The sequence below is a fragment of the Salvia hispanica genome, chromosome 2 (assembly GCF_029641045.1).
Source record: "Salvia hispanica isolate PSC_SH4W2 chromosome 2, Shi_PSC_v1, whole genome shotgun sequence".
Taxonomy (NCBI): Eukaryota; Viridiplantae; Streptophyta; class Magnoliopsida; order Lamiales; family Lamiaceae; genus Salvia; species Salvia hispanica.
This window is the reverse complement of record NC_142693.1, coordinates 51,211,636-51,226,754: the sequence shown is the minus strand read 5'-3', so window position 1 is coordinate 51,226,754 and position 15,119 is coordinate 51,211,636.

The window sequence follows — 15,119 nt, the reverse complement described above, 5'->3', positions numbered from 1 at the left end:
TGTTGAGGTATGAGGTAGATTATGAAATTGTTGATGGAAGTGAAGTATGAGACAATGAGCTTTGCGTGCGAACATAGAGTAACTAAGAGATAGGCTAGGATGAACATGCTCGAATTTTGTTAAGAAGTTTCAGCTGCAACCCCACTTTCCTGAGTGATAAGATTAACTAAAATCTGTAGTTGAGCTCGAGTTAAGATGGGTAGTTACAATTTCCTATCATTTTCCCTGAACCTTAAAAACAAGGAGAATACAAAACGATGTTGCGTGTGATAAGGAGTTCAAGAAGAAAAGAAGTTCAAAATGAAAAAAAAATTCAGACGAGAAAGAGTGTGAGACAAGAGGAGATGCCAAGTGATGTAACCATGCAACGACGAGAGATCGTACTCGCGATTTAAATTTGTATAGGCTAATCTTGCTTAATTTGCTAAAAGTGGCGACACGACAGAGGGAACCTTTAGAGCATGCACGGGGATGATTAAAATATTCTACGAGAATGACATTTGTGACATTAAAAAAATATTATGAAGATACAACCTTTAACTATAGTTATTAGTTTTATCAATACGAGGAAGCTGCTTGGAAATGGAAAGACAAGATGATGGAGAATAATGCTATTCGAAGGACGTAACCAAATTTCGGGATGAAATTTTTGTTAAGATGGGTAGATTATAACACCCCGACTTTTTCCACCTTTCTTTTTGTTCTTAAAGGGATGTCGTTTGAGCACCGGGAAATTTTTGCACCTTTGTTTTCTTTTATCGAGGAATGATACACGATTCTTGAGGAGAAATTAGAAATTATATTTTTTTCTCAAATATAAATTAGTGGTCAAAGAATAAAATTTAGGGCCTATCTTTGTTTATTTTGTAATACATCTGAGCCCAATCCTTTTGAGTGTATTCTGGGAGAAGCCCAAATTTCCTTCAAATCTTTCTTCCACTCCCAATTCTAAACGGCTTCATCCTTATCCCACCGCCTTAAATATCTCCAACTAAAAATCGGATCTTTTTGATATATATTTCCCCCAACAATAGCAATCCGTTTTATATATATATACTCTCCACACGATTTCACGTTTCATCACATTCAAATCTGAGAGAGAGAAAATAGAGGAGTAGGGAGAAAGCCGTGAGTAGAGACCAAGATTTTTCTGCAGGGTTTATTTTCGCAAGCGAGTTAAGGCAGAGTGAGAATTTTCAAGTTAAGAATATTAAGAGAACGAGGTGGCCTTTCTATCCTACATTGTTGTGTAGGCTAACTTTTAAATTTACGCAATATCTTTCAAGTATGAGTTATGTGCTTAAAATTCAAATATGTTGTGTCATGCCGTATTTTGTTTTTAAGGATGTGCCACTATCTGATCGCCCTAGTGGGGAGTGAGTCCCTACTAGAAGTTTTGAGTTTAATCGAATTCGGGTTTGTCTAGGGAGTGAGTCCCTATTCAAGCTAGTGTAAACAGAGGGGATCGTGCGCTAGCTTTCGAGTTGGCCGGTGCGGTGATCGAGAATGTGGCCACGTTCTCGTTTCACATATGAGGTTCAGATATGGTATGAGGAGAGAGAAAAATGGGCTTCAGCCATACTTTTGAGCGAGAAATGTTTTGGTGACTTGGTCTTTTGTAAAACACCGAGTTCACTTTTAAATGCTGACACAATATTTTGTTGAATTATTTTGGCACGTGTTCACTGGGTACATCAGGTACTCAGCCCTGCATATGTTTTAAAAATGTGCAGGAAATATAAGTGTTCAGAATGTGTCATGCCTTCACACGTGGCATATTCCTTCTCTCGAATGCTTCCGCTGAGTAGTTATCTTTCTTTTGAGTTCATGTACTGTTGAGATAATATTCTTTTCAAGTTGTTGATTGTTGAGACACTCTGATTTTATTCGAGCTATTCCCATTTATTTCGAGCTATGGTCGAGTTTCGTTGTTTTCCCCTTTCTTCCCCTCTTCTTTAATCCTCCCCTAGTCGCGATTCAACCGTGTTTTCTATCCTTAGAAAATGCGGTCGTGACAAATTGGTATCAGAGCAATTTTTCTTTCCGCTCTGGACCCGAGAGTCTTTTTCAGCGTTAGTCTAGTTTCGTTTCACTAGACTAAACAGTTTTAGTATTGAAGGCTCACCACGCTCAACCGAGAAAGAGGTAATTTATTTTAATGAGAAAAGGAAGTAGAAAATTTTTGAGAAAGAAAGAAGAGAAAATTTTTGTAAGAATGAGGAAGTAAAATCTTTCCGTGAGGGACTGATTTCAAACTGAGAAGAGTATTTGCTATGTTTAAGAAAAGAGCGAGTTTTGAAGAGGAATGATGAGTTTGAGTTTGAGTTTGGGTTGAGTTTGAATTTTGAGTTTGAAAGTGAGAGAGACAGTTCAATATTTTTTAAGATAAGTTGAGAGTTTTATGATGATGTTTGTTTCGAGTCAAAACCTTTTAAAGTTTGAAAGTAAAGGCTTTTGAGTTTGGAGAAAATGTGTGAGTTTCAAATATATTTTGAGTTTCAAGAGAAAACGAGTAACTTTTGTTTCTTTCGAAGAGCTTGGATTGTGGAAGCGGACGAGAAACGCGAAGGTGCTGCGACATAGGATGCGAGGTGTTATGTGTTTATGCATGTTTAATTATGTGAGATATGAATGACGTTTTTATGTAATGGTTTGTAGATGTTGAGGTATGAGGTAGATTATGAAATTGTTGATGGAAGTGAAGTATGAGACAATGAGCTTTGCGTGCGAACATAGAGTAACTAAGAGATAGGCTAGGATGAACATGCTCGAATTTTGTTAAGAAGTTTCAGCTGCAACCCCACTTTCCTGAGTGATAAGATTAACTAAAATCTGTAGTTGAGCTCGAGTTAAGATGGGTAGTTACAATTTCCTATCATTTTCCCTGAACCTTAAAAACAAGGAGAATACAAAACGATGTTGCGTGTGATAAGGAGTTCAAGAAGAAAAGAAGTTCAAAATGAAAAAAAAATTCAGACGAGAAAGAGTGTGAGACAAGAGGAGATGCCAAGTGATGTAACCATGCAACGACGAGAGATCGTACTCGCGATTTAAATTTGTATAGGCTAATCTTGCGTAATTTGCTAAAAGTGGCGACACGACAGAGGGAACCTTTAGAGCATGCACGGGGATGATTAAAATATTCTACGAGAATGACATTTGTGACATTACAAAAATATTATGAAGATACAACCTTTAACTATAGTTATTAGTTTTATCAATACGAGGAAGCTGCTTGGAAATGGAAAGACAAGATGATGGAGAATAATGCTATTCGAAGGACGTAACCAAATTTCGGGATGAAATTTTTGTTAAGATGGGTAGATTGTAACGCCCCGACTTTTTCCACCTTTCTTTTTGTTCTTAAAGGGATGTCGTTTGAGCACCGGGAAATTTTTGCACCTTTGTTTTCTTTTATGGAGGAATGATACACGATTCTTGAGGAGAAATTAGAAATTATATTTTTTTCTCAAATATAAATTAGTGGTCAAAGAATAAAATTTAGGGCCTATCTTTGTTTATTTTAGTAATACATCCGAGCCCAATCCTTTTGAGTGTATTCTGGGAGAAGCCCAAATTTCCTTCAAATCTTTCTTCCACTCCCAATTCTAAACGGCTTCATCCTTATCCCACCGCCTTAAATATCTCCAACTAAAAATCGGATCTTTTTGATATATCTTTCCCCCAACAATAGCAATCCGTTTTATATATATATACTCTCCACACGATTTCACGTTTCATCACATTCAAATCTGAGAGAGAGAAAATAGAGGAGTAGGGAGAAAGCCGTGAGTAGAGACCAAGATTTTTCTGCAGGGTTTATTTTCGCAAGCGAGTTAAGGCAGAGTGAGAATTTTCAAGTTAAGAATATTAAGAGAACGAGGTGGCCTTTCTATCCTACATTGTTGTGTAGGCTAACTTTTAAATTTACGCAATATCTTTCAAGTATGAGTTATGTGCTTAAAATTCAAATATGTTGTGTCATGCCGTATTTTGTTTTTAAGGATGTGCCACTATCTGATCGCCCTAGTGGGGAGTGAGTCCCTACTAGAAGTTTTGAGTTTAATCGAATTCGGGTTTGTCTAGGGAGTGAGTCCCTATTCAAGCTAGTGTAAACAGAGGGGATCGTGCGCTAGCTTTCGAGTTGGCCGGTGCGGTGATCGAGAATGTGGCCACGTTCTCGTTTCACATATGAGGTTCAGATATGGTATGAGGAGAGAGAAAAATGGGCTTCAGCCATACTTTTGAGTGAGAAATGTTTTGGTGACTTGGTCTTTTGTAAAACACCGAGTTCACTTTTAAATGCTGACACAATATTTTGTTGAATTATTTTGGCACGTGTTCACTGGGTACATCAGGTACTCAGCCCTGCATATGTTTTAAAAATGTGCAGGAAATATAAGTGTTCAGAATGTGTCATGCCTTCACACGTGGCATATTCCTTCACTCGAATGCTTCCGCTGAGTAGTTATCTTTCTTTTGAGTTCTTGTACTGTTGAGATAATATTCTTTTCAAGTTGTTGATTGTTGAGACACTCTGATTTTATTCGAGCTATTCCCATTTATTTCGAGCTATGGTTGAGTTTCGTTGTTTTCCCCTTTCTTCCCCTCTTCTTTAATCCTCCCCTAGTCGCGATTCAACCGTGTTTTCTATCCTTAGAAAATGCGGTCGTGACAAATTGGTATCAGAGCAATTTTTCTTTCCGCTCTGGACCCGAGAGTCTTTTTCAGCGTTAGTCTAGTTTCGTTTCACTAGACTGAACAGTTTTAGTATTGAAGGCTCACCACGCTCAACCGAGAAAGAGGTAATTTATTTTAATGAGAAAAGGAAGTAGAAAATTTTTGAGAAAGAAAGAAGAGAAAATTTTTGTAAGAATGAGGAAGTAAAATCTTTCCGTGAGGGACTGATTTCAAACTGAGAAGAGTATTTGCTATGTTTAAGAAAAGAGCGAGTTTTGAAGAGGAATGATGAGTTTGAGTTTGAGTTTGGGTTGAGTTTGAATTTTGAGTTTGAAAGTGAGAGAGACAGTTCAATATTTTTTAAGATAAGTTGAGAGTTTTATGATGATGTTTGTTTCGAGTCAAAACCTTTTAAAGTTTGAAAGTAAAGGCTTTTGAGTTTGGAGAAAATGTGTGAGTTTCAAATATATTTTGAGTTTCAAGAGAAAACGAGTAACTTTTGTTTCTTTCGAAGAGCTTGGATTGTGGAAGCGGACGAGAAACGCGAAGGTGCTGCGACATAGGATGCGAGGTGTTATGTGTTTATGCATGTTTAATTATGTGAGATATGAATGACGTTTTTATGTAATGGTTTGTAGATGTTGAGGTATGAGGTAGATTATGAAATTGTTGATGGAAGTGAAGTATGAGACAATGAGCTTTGCGTGCGAACATAGAGTAACTAAGAGATAGGCTAGGATGAACATGCTCGAATTTTGTTAAGAAGTTTCAGCTGCAACCCCACTTTCCTGAGTGATAAGATTAACTAAAATCTGTAGTTGAGCTCGAGTTAAGATGGGTAGTTACAATTTCCTATCATTTTCCCTGAACCTTAAAAACAAGGAGAATACAAAACGATGTTGCGTGTGATAAGGAGTTCAAGAAGAAAAGAAGTTCAAAATGAAAAAAAAATTCAGACGAGAAAGAGTGTGAGACAAGAGGAGATGCCAAGTGATGTAACCATGCAACGACGAGAGATCGTACTCGCGATTTAAATTTGTATAGGCTAAGCTTGCGTAATTTGCTAAAAGTGGCGACACGACAGAGGGAACCTTTAGAGCATGCACGGGGATGATTAAAATATTCTACGAGAATGACATTTGTGACATTACAAAAATATTATGAAGATACAACCTTTAACTATAGTTATTAGTTTTATCAATACGAGGAAGCTGCTTGGAAATGGAAAGACAAGATGATGGAGAATAATGCTATTCGAAGGACGTAACCAAATTTCGGGATGAAATTTTTGTTAAGATGGGTAGATTGTAACGCCCCGACTTTTTCCACCTTTCTTTTTGTTCTTAAAGGGATGTCGTTTGAGCACCGGGAAATTTTTGCACCTTTGTTTTCTTTTATGGAGGAATGATACACGATTCTTGAGGAGAAATTAGAAATTATATTTTTTTCTCAAATATAAATTAGTGGTCAAAGAATAAAATTTAGGGCCTATCTTTGTTTATTTTAGTAATACATCCGAGCCCAATCCTTTTGAGTGTATTCTGGGAGAAGCCCAAATTTCCTTCAAATCTTTCTTCCACTCCCAATTCTAAACGGCTTCATCCTTATCCCACCGCCTTAAATATCTCCAACTAAAAATTGGATCTTTTTGATATATCTTTCCCCCAACAATAGCAATCCGTTTTATATATATATACTCTCCACACGATTTCACGTTTCATCACATTCAAATCTGAGAGAGAGAAAATAGAGGAGTAGGGAGAAAGCCGTGAGTAGAGACCAAGATTTTTCTGCAGGGTTTATTTTCGCAAGCGAGTTAAGGCAGAGTGAGAATTTTCAAGTTAAGAATATTAAGAGAACGAGGTGGCCTTTCTATCCTACATTGTTGTGTAGGCTAACTTTTAAATTTACGCAATATCTTTCAAGTATGAGTTATGTGCTTAAAATTCAAATATGTTGTGTCATGCCGTATTTTGTTTTTAAGGATGTGCCACTATCTGATCGCCCTAGTGGGGAGTGAGTCCCTACTAGACGTTTTGAGTTTAATCGAATTCGGGTTTGTCTAGGGAGTGAGTCCCTATTCAAGCTAGTGTAAACAGAGGGGATCGTGCGCTAGCTTTCGAGTTGGCCGGTGCGGTGATCGAGAATGTGGCCACGTTCTCGTTTCACATATGAGGTTCAGATATGGTATGAGGAGAGAGAAAAATGGGCTTCAGCCATACTTTTGAGCGAGAAATGTTTTGGTGACTTGGTCTTTTGTAAAACACCGAGTTCACTTTTAAATGCTGACACAATATTTTGTTGAATTATTTTGGCACGTGTTCACTGGGTACATCAGGTACTCAGCCCTGCATATGTTTTAAAAATGTGCAGGAAATATAAGTGTTCAGAATGTGTCATGCCTTCACACGTGGCATATTCCTTCTCTCGAATGCTTCCGCTGAGTAGTTATCTTTCTTTTGAGTTCTTGTACTGTTGAGATAATATTCTTTTCAAGTTGTTGATTGTTGAGACACTCTGATTTTATTCGAGCTATTCCCATTTATTTCGAGCTATGGTCGAGTTTCGTTGTTTTCCCCTTTCTTCCCCTCTTCTTTAATCCTCCCCTAGTCGCGATTCAACCGTGTTTTCTATCCTTAGAAAATGCGGTCGTGACAAATTGGTATCAGAGCAATTTTTCTTTCCGCTCTGGACCCGAGAGTCTTTTTCAGCGTTAGTCTAGTTTCGTTTCACTAGACTAAACAGTTTTAGTATTGAAGGCTCACCACGCTCAACCGAGAAAGAGGTAATTTATTTTAATGAGAAAAGGAAGTAGAAAATTTTTGAGAAAGAAAGAAGAGAAAATTTTTGTAAGAATGAGGAAGTAAAATCTTTCCGTGAGGGACTGATTTCAAACTGAGAAGAGTATTTGCTATGTTTAAGAAAAGAGCGAGTTTTGAAGAGGAATGATGAGTTTGAGTTTGAGTTTGGGTTGAGTTTGAATTTTGAGTTTGAAAGTGAGAGAGACAGTTCAATATTTTTTAAGATAAGTTGAGAGTTTTATGATGATGTTTGTTTCGAGTCAAAACCTTTTAAAGTTTGAAAGTAAAGGCTTTTGAGTTTGGAGAAAATGTGTGAGTTTCAAATATATTTTGAGTTTCAAGAGAAAACGAGTAACTTTTGTTTCTTTCGAAGAGCTTGGATTGTGGAAGCGGACGAGAAACGCGAAGGTGCTGCGACATAGGATGCGAGGTGTTATGTGTTTATGCATGTTTAATTATGTGAGATATGAATGACGTTTTTATGTAATGGTTTGTAGATGTTGAGGTATGAGGTAGATTATGAAATTGTTGATGGAAGTGAAGTATGAGACAATGAGCTTTGCGTGCGAACATAGAGTAACTAAGAGATAGGCTAGGATGAACATGCTCGAATTTTGTTAAGAAGTTTCAGCTGCAACCCCACTTTCCTGAGTGATAAGATTAACTAAAATCTGTAGTTGAGCTCGAGTTAAGATGGGTAGTTACAATTTCCTATCATTTTCCCTGAACCTTAAAAACAAGGAGAATACAAAACGATGTTGCGTGTGATAAGGAGTTCAAGAAGAAAAGAAGTTCAAAATGAAAAAAAAATTCAGACGAGAAAGAGTGTGAGACAAGAGGAGATGCCAAGTGATGTAACCATGCAACGACGAGAGATCGTACTCGCGATTTAAATTTGTATAGGCTAAGCTTGCGTAATTTGCTAAAAGTGGCGACACGACAGAGGGAACCTTTAGAGCATGCACGGGGATGATTAAAATATTCTACGAGAATGACATTTGTGACATTACAAAAATATTATGAAGATACAACCTTTAACTATAGTTATTAGTTTTATCAATACGAGGAAGCTGCTTGGAAATGGAAAGACAAGATGATGGAGAATAATGCTATTCGAAGGACGTAACCAAATTTCGGGATGAAATTTTTGTTAAGATGGGTAGATTGTAACACCCCGACTTTTTCCACCTTTCTTTTTGTTCTTAAAGGGATGTCGTTTGAGCACCGGGAAATTTTTGCACCTTTGTTTTCTTTTATGGAGGAATGATACACGATTCTTGAGGAGAAATTAGAAATTATATTTTTTTCTCAAATATAAATTAGTGGTCAAAGAATAAAATTTAGGGCCTATCTTTGTTTATTTTAGTAATACATCCGAGCCCAATCCTTTTGAGTGTATTCTGGGAGAAGCCCAAATTTCCTTCAAATCTTTCTTCCACTCCCAATTCTAAACGGCTTCATCCTTATCCCACCGCCTTAAATATCTCCAACTAAAAATCGGATCTTTTTGATATATCTTTCCCCCAACAATAGCAATCCGTTTTATATATATATACTCTCCACACGATTTCACGTTTCATCACATTCAAATCTGAGAGAGAGAAAATAGAGGAGTAGGGAGAAAGCCGTGAGTAGAGACCAAGATTTTTCTGCAGGGTTTATTTTCGCAAGCGAGTTAAGGCAGAGTGAGAATTTTCAAGTTAAGAATATTAAGAGAACGAGGTGGCCTTTCTATCCTACATTGTTGTGTAGGCTAACTTTTAAATTTACGCAATATCTTTCAAGTATGAGTTATGTGCTTAAAATTCAAATATGTTGTGTCATGCCGTATTTTGTTTTTAAGGATGTGCCACTATCTGATCGCCCTAGTGGGGAGTGAGTCCCTACTAGAAGTTTTGAGTTTAATCGAATTCGGGTTTGTCTAGGGAGTGAGTCCCTATTCAAGCTAGTGTAAACAGAGGGGATCGTGCGCTAGCTTTCGAGTTGGCCGGTGCGGTGATCGAGAATGTGGCCACGTTCTCGTTTCACATATGAGGTTCAGATATGGTATGAGGAGAGAGAAAAATGGGCTTCAGCCATACTTTTGAGCGAGAAATGTTTTGGTGACTTGGTCTTTTGTAAAACACCGAGTTCACTTTTAAATGCTGACACAATATTTTGTTGAATTATTTTGGCACGTGTTCACTGGGTACATCAGGTACTCAGCCCTGCATATGTTTTAAAAATGTGCAGGAAATATAAGTGTTCAGAATGTGTCATGCCTTCACACGTGGCATATTCCTTCTCTCGAATGCTTCCGCTGAGTAGTTATCTTTCTTTTGAGTTCTTGTACTGTTGAGATAATATTCTTTTCAAGTTGTTGATTGTTGAGACACTCTGATTTTATTCGAGCTATTCCCATTTATTTCGAGCTATGGTCGAGTTTCGTTGTTTTCCCCTTTCTTCCCCTCTTCTTTAATCCTCCCCTAGTCGCGATTCAACCGTGTTTTCTATCCTTAGAAAATGCGGTCGTGACAAATTGGTATCAGAGCAATTTTTCTTTCCGCTCTGGACCCGAGAGTCTTTTTCAGCGTTAGTCTAGTTTCGTTTCACTAGACTAAACAGTTTTAGTATTGAAGGCTCACCACGCTCAACCGAGAAAGAGGTAATTTATTTTAATGAGAAAAGGAAGTAGAAAATTTTTGAGAAAGAAAGAAGAGAAAATTTTTGTAAGAATGAGGAAGTAAAATCTTTCCGTGAGGGACTGATTTCAAACTGAGAAGAGTATTTGCTATGTTTAAGAAAAGAGCGAGTTTTGAAGAGGAATGATGAGTTTGAGTTTGAGTTTGGGTTGAGTTTGAATTTTGAGTTTGAAAGTGAGAGAGACAGTTCAATATTTTTTTTAAGATAAGTTGAGAGTTTTATGATGATGTTTGTTTCGAGTCAAAACCTTTTAAAGTTTGAAAGTAAAGGCTTTTGAGTTTGGAGAAAATGTGTGAGTTTCAAATATATTTTGAGTTTCAAGAGAAAACGAGTAACTTTTGTTTCTTTCGAAGAGCTTGGATTGTGGAAGCGGACGAGAAACGCGAAGGTGCTGCGACATAGGATGCGAGGTGTTATGTGTTTATGCATGTTTAATTATGTGAGATATGAATGACGTTTTTATGTAATGGTTTGTAGATGTTGAGGTATGAGGTAGATTATGAAATTGTTGATGGAAGTGAAGTATGAGACAATGAGCTTTGCGTGCGAACATAGAGTAACTAAGAGATAGGCTAGGATGAACATGCTCGAATTTTGTTAAGAAGTTTCAGCTGCAACCCCACTTTCCTGAGTGATAAGAATAACTAAAATCTGTAGTTGAGCTCGAGTTAAGATGGGTAGTTACAATTTCCTATCATTTTCCCTGAACCTTAAAAACAAGGAGAATACAAAACGATGTTGCGTGTGATAAGGAGTTCAAGAAGAAAAGAAGTTCAAAATGAAAAAAAAATTCAGACGAGAAAGAGTGTGAGACAAGAGGAGATGCCAAGTGATGTAACCATGCAACGACGAGAGATCGTACTCGCGATTTAAATTTGTATAGGCTAATCTTGCGTAATTTGCTAAAAGTGGCGACACGACAGAGGGAACCTTTAGAGCATGCACGGGGATGATTAAAATATTCTACGAGAATGACATTTGTGACATTACAAAAATATTATGAAGATACAACCTTTAACTATAGTTATTAGTTTTATCAATACGAGGAAGCTGCTTGGAAATGGAAAGACAAGATGATGGAGAATAATGCTATTCGAAGGACGTAACCAAATTTCGGGATGAAATTTTTGTTAAGATGGGTAGATTGTAACACCCCGACTTTTTCCACCTTTCTTTTTGTTCTTAAAGGGATGTCGTTTGAGCACCGGGAAATTTTTGCACCTTTGTTTTCTTTTATCGGGGAATGATACACGATTCTTGAGGAGAAATTAGAAATTATATTTTTTTCTCAAACATAAATTAGTGGTCAAAGAATAAAATTTAGGGCCTATCTTTGTTTCTTTTAGTAATACATCCGAGCCCAATCCTTTTGAGTGTATTCTGGGAGAAGCCCAAATTTCCTTCAAATATTTCTTCCACTCCCAATTCTAAACGGCTTCATCCTTATCCCACCGCCTTAAATATCTCCAACTAAACATCGGATCTTTTTGATATATCTTTCCCCCAGCAATAGCAATCCGTTTTATATATATATACTCTCCACACGATTTCACGTTTCATCACATTCAAATCTGAGAGAGAGAAAATAGAGGAGTAGGGAGAAAGCCGTGAGAAGAGACCAAGATTTTTCTGCAGGGTTTATTTTCGCAAGCGAGTTAAGGCAGAGTGAGAATTTTCAAGTTAAGAATATTAAGAGAACGAGGTGGCCTTTCTATCCTACATTATTGTGTATAGGCTAACTTTTAAATTTACGCAATATCTTTCAAGTATGAGTTATGTGCTTAAAATTCAAATATGTTGTGTCATGCCGTATTTTGTTTTTAAGGATGTGCCACTATCTGATCGCCCTAGTGGGGAGTGAGTCCCTACTAGAAGTTTTGAGTTTAATCGACTTCGGGTTTGTCTAGGGAGTGAGTCCCTATTCAAGCTAGTGTAAACAGAGGGGATCGTGCGCTAGCTTTCGAGTTGGCCGGTGCGGTGATCGAGAATGTGGCCACGTTCTCGTTTCACATATGAGGTTCAGATATGGTATGAGGAGAGAGAAAAATGGGCTTCAGCCATACTTTTGAGCGAGAAATGTTTTGGTGACTTGGTCTTTTGTAAAACACCGAGTTCACTTTTAAATGCTGACACAATATTTTGTTGAATTATTTTGGCACGTGTTCACTGGGTACATCAGGTACTCAGCCCTGCATATGTTTTAAAAATGTGCAGGAAATATAAGTGTTCAGAATGTGTCATGCCTTCACACGTGGCATATTCCTTCTCTCGAATGCTTCCGCTGAGTAGTTATCTTTCTTTTGAGTTCTTGTACTGTTGAGATAATATTCTTTTCAAGTTGTTGATTGTTGAGACACTCTGATTTTATTCGAGCTATTCCCATTTATTTCGAGCTATGGTCGAGTTTCGTTGTTTTCCCCTTTCTTCCCCTCTTCTTTAATCCTCCCCTAGTCGCGATTCAACCGTGTTTTCTATCCTTAGAAAATGCGGTCGTGACAAATTGGTATCAGAGCAATTTTTCTTTCCGCTCTGGACCCGAGAGTCTTTTTCAGCGTTAGTCTAGTTTCGTTTCACTAGACTAAACAGTTTTAGTATTGAAGGCTCACCACGCTCAACCGAGAAAGAGGTAATTTATTTTAATGAGAAAAGGAAGTAGAAAATTTTTGAGAAAGAAAGAAGAGAAAATTTTTGTAAGAATGAGGAAGTAAAATCTTTCCGTGAGGGACTGATTTCAAACTGAGAAGAGTATTTGCTATGTTTAAGAAAAGAGCGAGTTTTGAAGAGGAATGATTAGTTTGAGTTTGAGTTTGGGTTGAGTTTGAATTTTGAGTTTGAAAGTGAGAGAGACAGTTCAATATTTTTTAAGATAAGTTGAGAGTTTTATGATGATGTTTGTTTCGAGTCAAAACCTTTTAAAGTTTGAAAGTAAAGGCTTTTGAGTTTGGAGAAAATGTGTGAGTTTCAAATATATTTTGAGTTTCAAGAGAAAACGAGTAACTTTTGTTTCTTTCGAAGAGCTTGGATTGTGGAAGTGGACGAGAAACGCGAAGGTGCTGCGACATAGGATGCGAGGTGTTATGTGTTTATGCATGTTTAATTATGTGAGATATGAATGACGTTTTTATGTAATGCTTTGTAGATGTTGAGGTATGAGGTAGATTATGAAATTGTGAAGTATGAGACAATGAGCTTTGCGTGCGAACATAGAGTAACTAAGAGATAGGCTAGGATGAACATGCTCGAATTTTGTTAAGAAGTTTCAGCTGCAACCCCACTTTCCTGAGTGATAAGATTAACTAAAATCTGTAGTTGAGCTCGAGTTAAGATGGGTAGTTACAATTTCCTATCATTTTCCCTGAACCTTAAAAACAAGGAGAATACAAAACGATGTTGCGTGTGATAAGGAGTTCAAGAAGAAAAGAAGTTCAAAATGAAAAAAAATTTCAGACGAGAAAGAGTATGAGACAAGAGGAGATGCCCAGTGATGTAACCATGCAACGACGAGAGATCGTACTCGCGATTTAAATTTGTATAGGCTAATCTTGCGTAATTTGCTAAAAGTGGCGACACGACAGAGGGAACCTTTAGAGCATGCACGGGGATGATTAAAATATTCTACGAGAATGACATTTGTGACATTACAAAAATATTATGAAGATACAACCTTTAACTATAGTTATTAGTTTTATCAATACGAGGAAGCTGCTTGGAAATGGAAAGACAAGATGATGGAGAATAATGCTATTCGAAGGACGTAACCAAATTTCGGGATGAAATTTTTGTTAAGATGGGTAGATTGTAACACCCCGACTTTTTCCACCTTTCTTTTTGTTCTTAAAGGGATGTCGTTTGAGCACCGGGAAATTTTTGCACCTTTGTTTTCTTTTATCGGGGAATGATACACGATTCTTGAGGAGAAATTAGAAATTATATTTTTTTCTCAAACATAAATTAGTGGTCAAAGAATAAAATTTAGGGCCTATCTTTGTTTATTTTAGTAATACATCCGAGCCCAATCCTTTTGAGTGTATTCTGGGAGAAGCCCAAATTTCCTTCAAATATTTCTTCCACTCCCAATTCTAAACGGCTTCATCCTTATCCCACCGCCTTAAATATCTCCAACTAAACATCGGATCTTTTTGATATATCTTTCCCCCAGCAATAGCAATCCGTTTTATATATATATACTCTCCACACGATTTCACGTTTCATCACATTCAAATCTGAGAGAGAGAAAATAGAGGAGTAGGGAGAAAGCCGTGAGAAGAGACCAAGATTTTTCTGCAGGGTTTATTTTCGCAAGCGAGTTAAGGCAGAGTGAGAATTTTCAAGTTAAGAATATTAAGAGAACGAGGTGGCCTTTCTATCCTACATTATTGTGTATAGGCTAACTTTTAAATTTACGCAATATCTTTCAAGTATGAGTTATGTGCTTAAAATTCAAATATGTTGTGTCATGCCGTATTTTGTTTTTAAGGATGTGCCACTATCTGATCGCCCTAGTGGGGAGTGAGTCCCTACTAGAAGTTTTGAGTTTAATCGACTTCGGGTTTGTCTAGGGAGTGAGTCCCTATTCAAGCTAGTGTAAACAGAGGGGATCGTGCGCTAGCTTTCGAGTTGGCCGGTGCGGTGATCGAGAATGTGGCCACGTTCTCGTTTCACATATGAGGTTCAGATATGGTATGAGGAGAGAGAAAAATGGGCTTCAGCCATACTTTTGAGCGAGAAATGTTTTGGTGACTTGGTCATTTGTAAAACACCGAGTTCACTTTTAAATGCTGACACAATATTTTGTTGAATTATTTTGGCACGTGTTCACTGGGTACATCAGGTACTCAGCCCTGCATATGTTTTAAAAATGTGCAGGAAATATAAGTGTTCAGAATGTGTCATGCCTTCACACGTGGCATATTCCTTCTCTCGAATGCTTCCGCTGAGTAGTTATCTTTCTTTTGA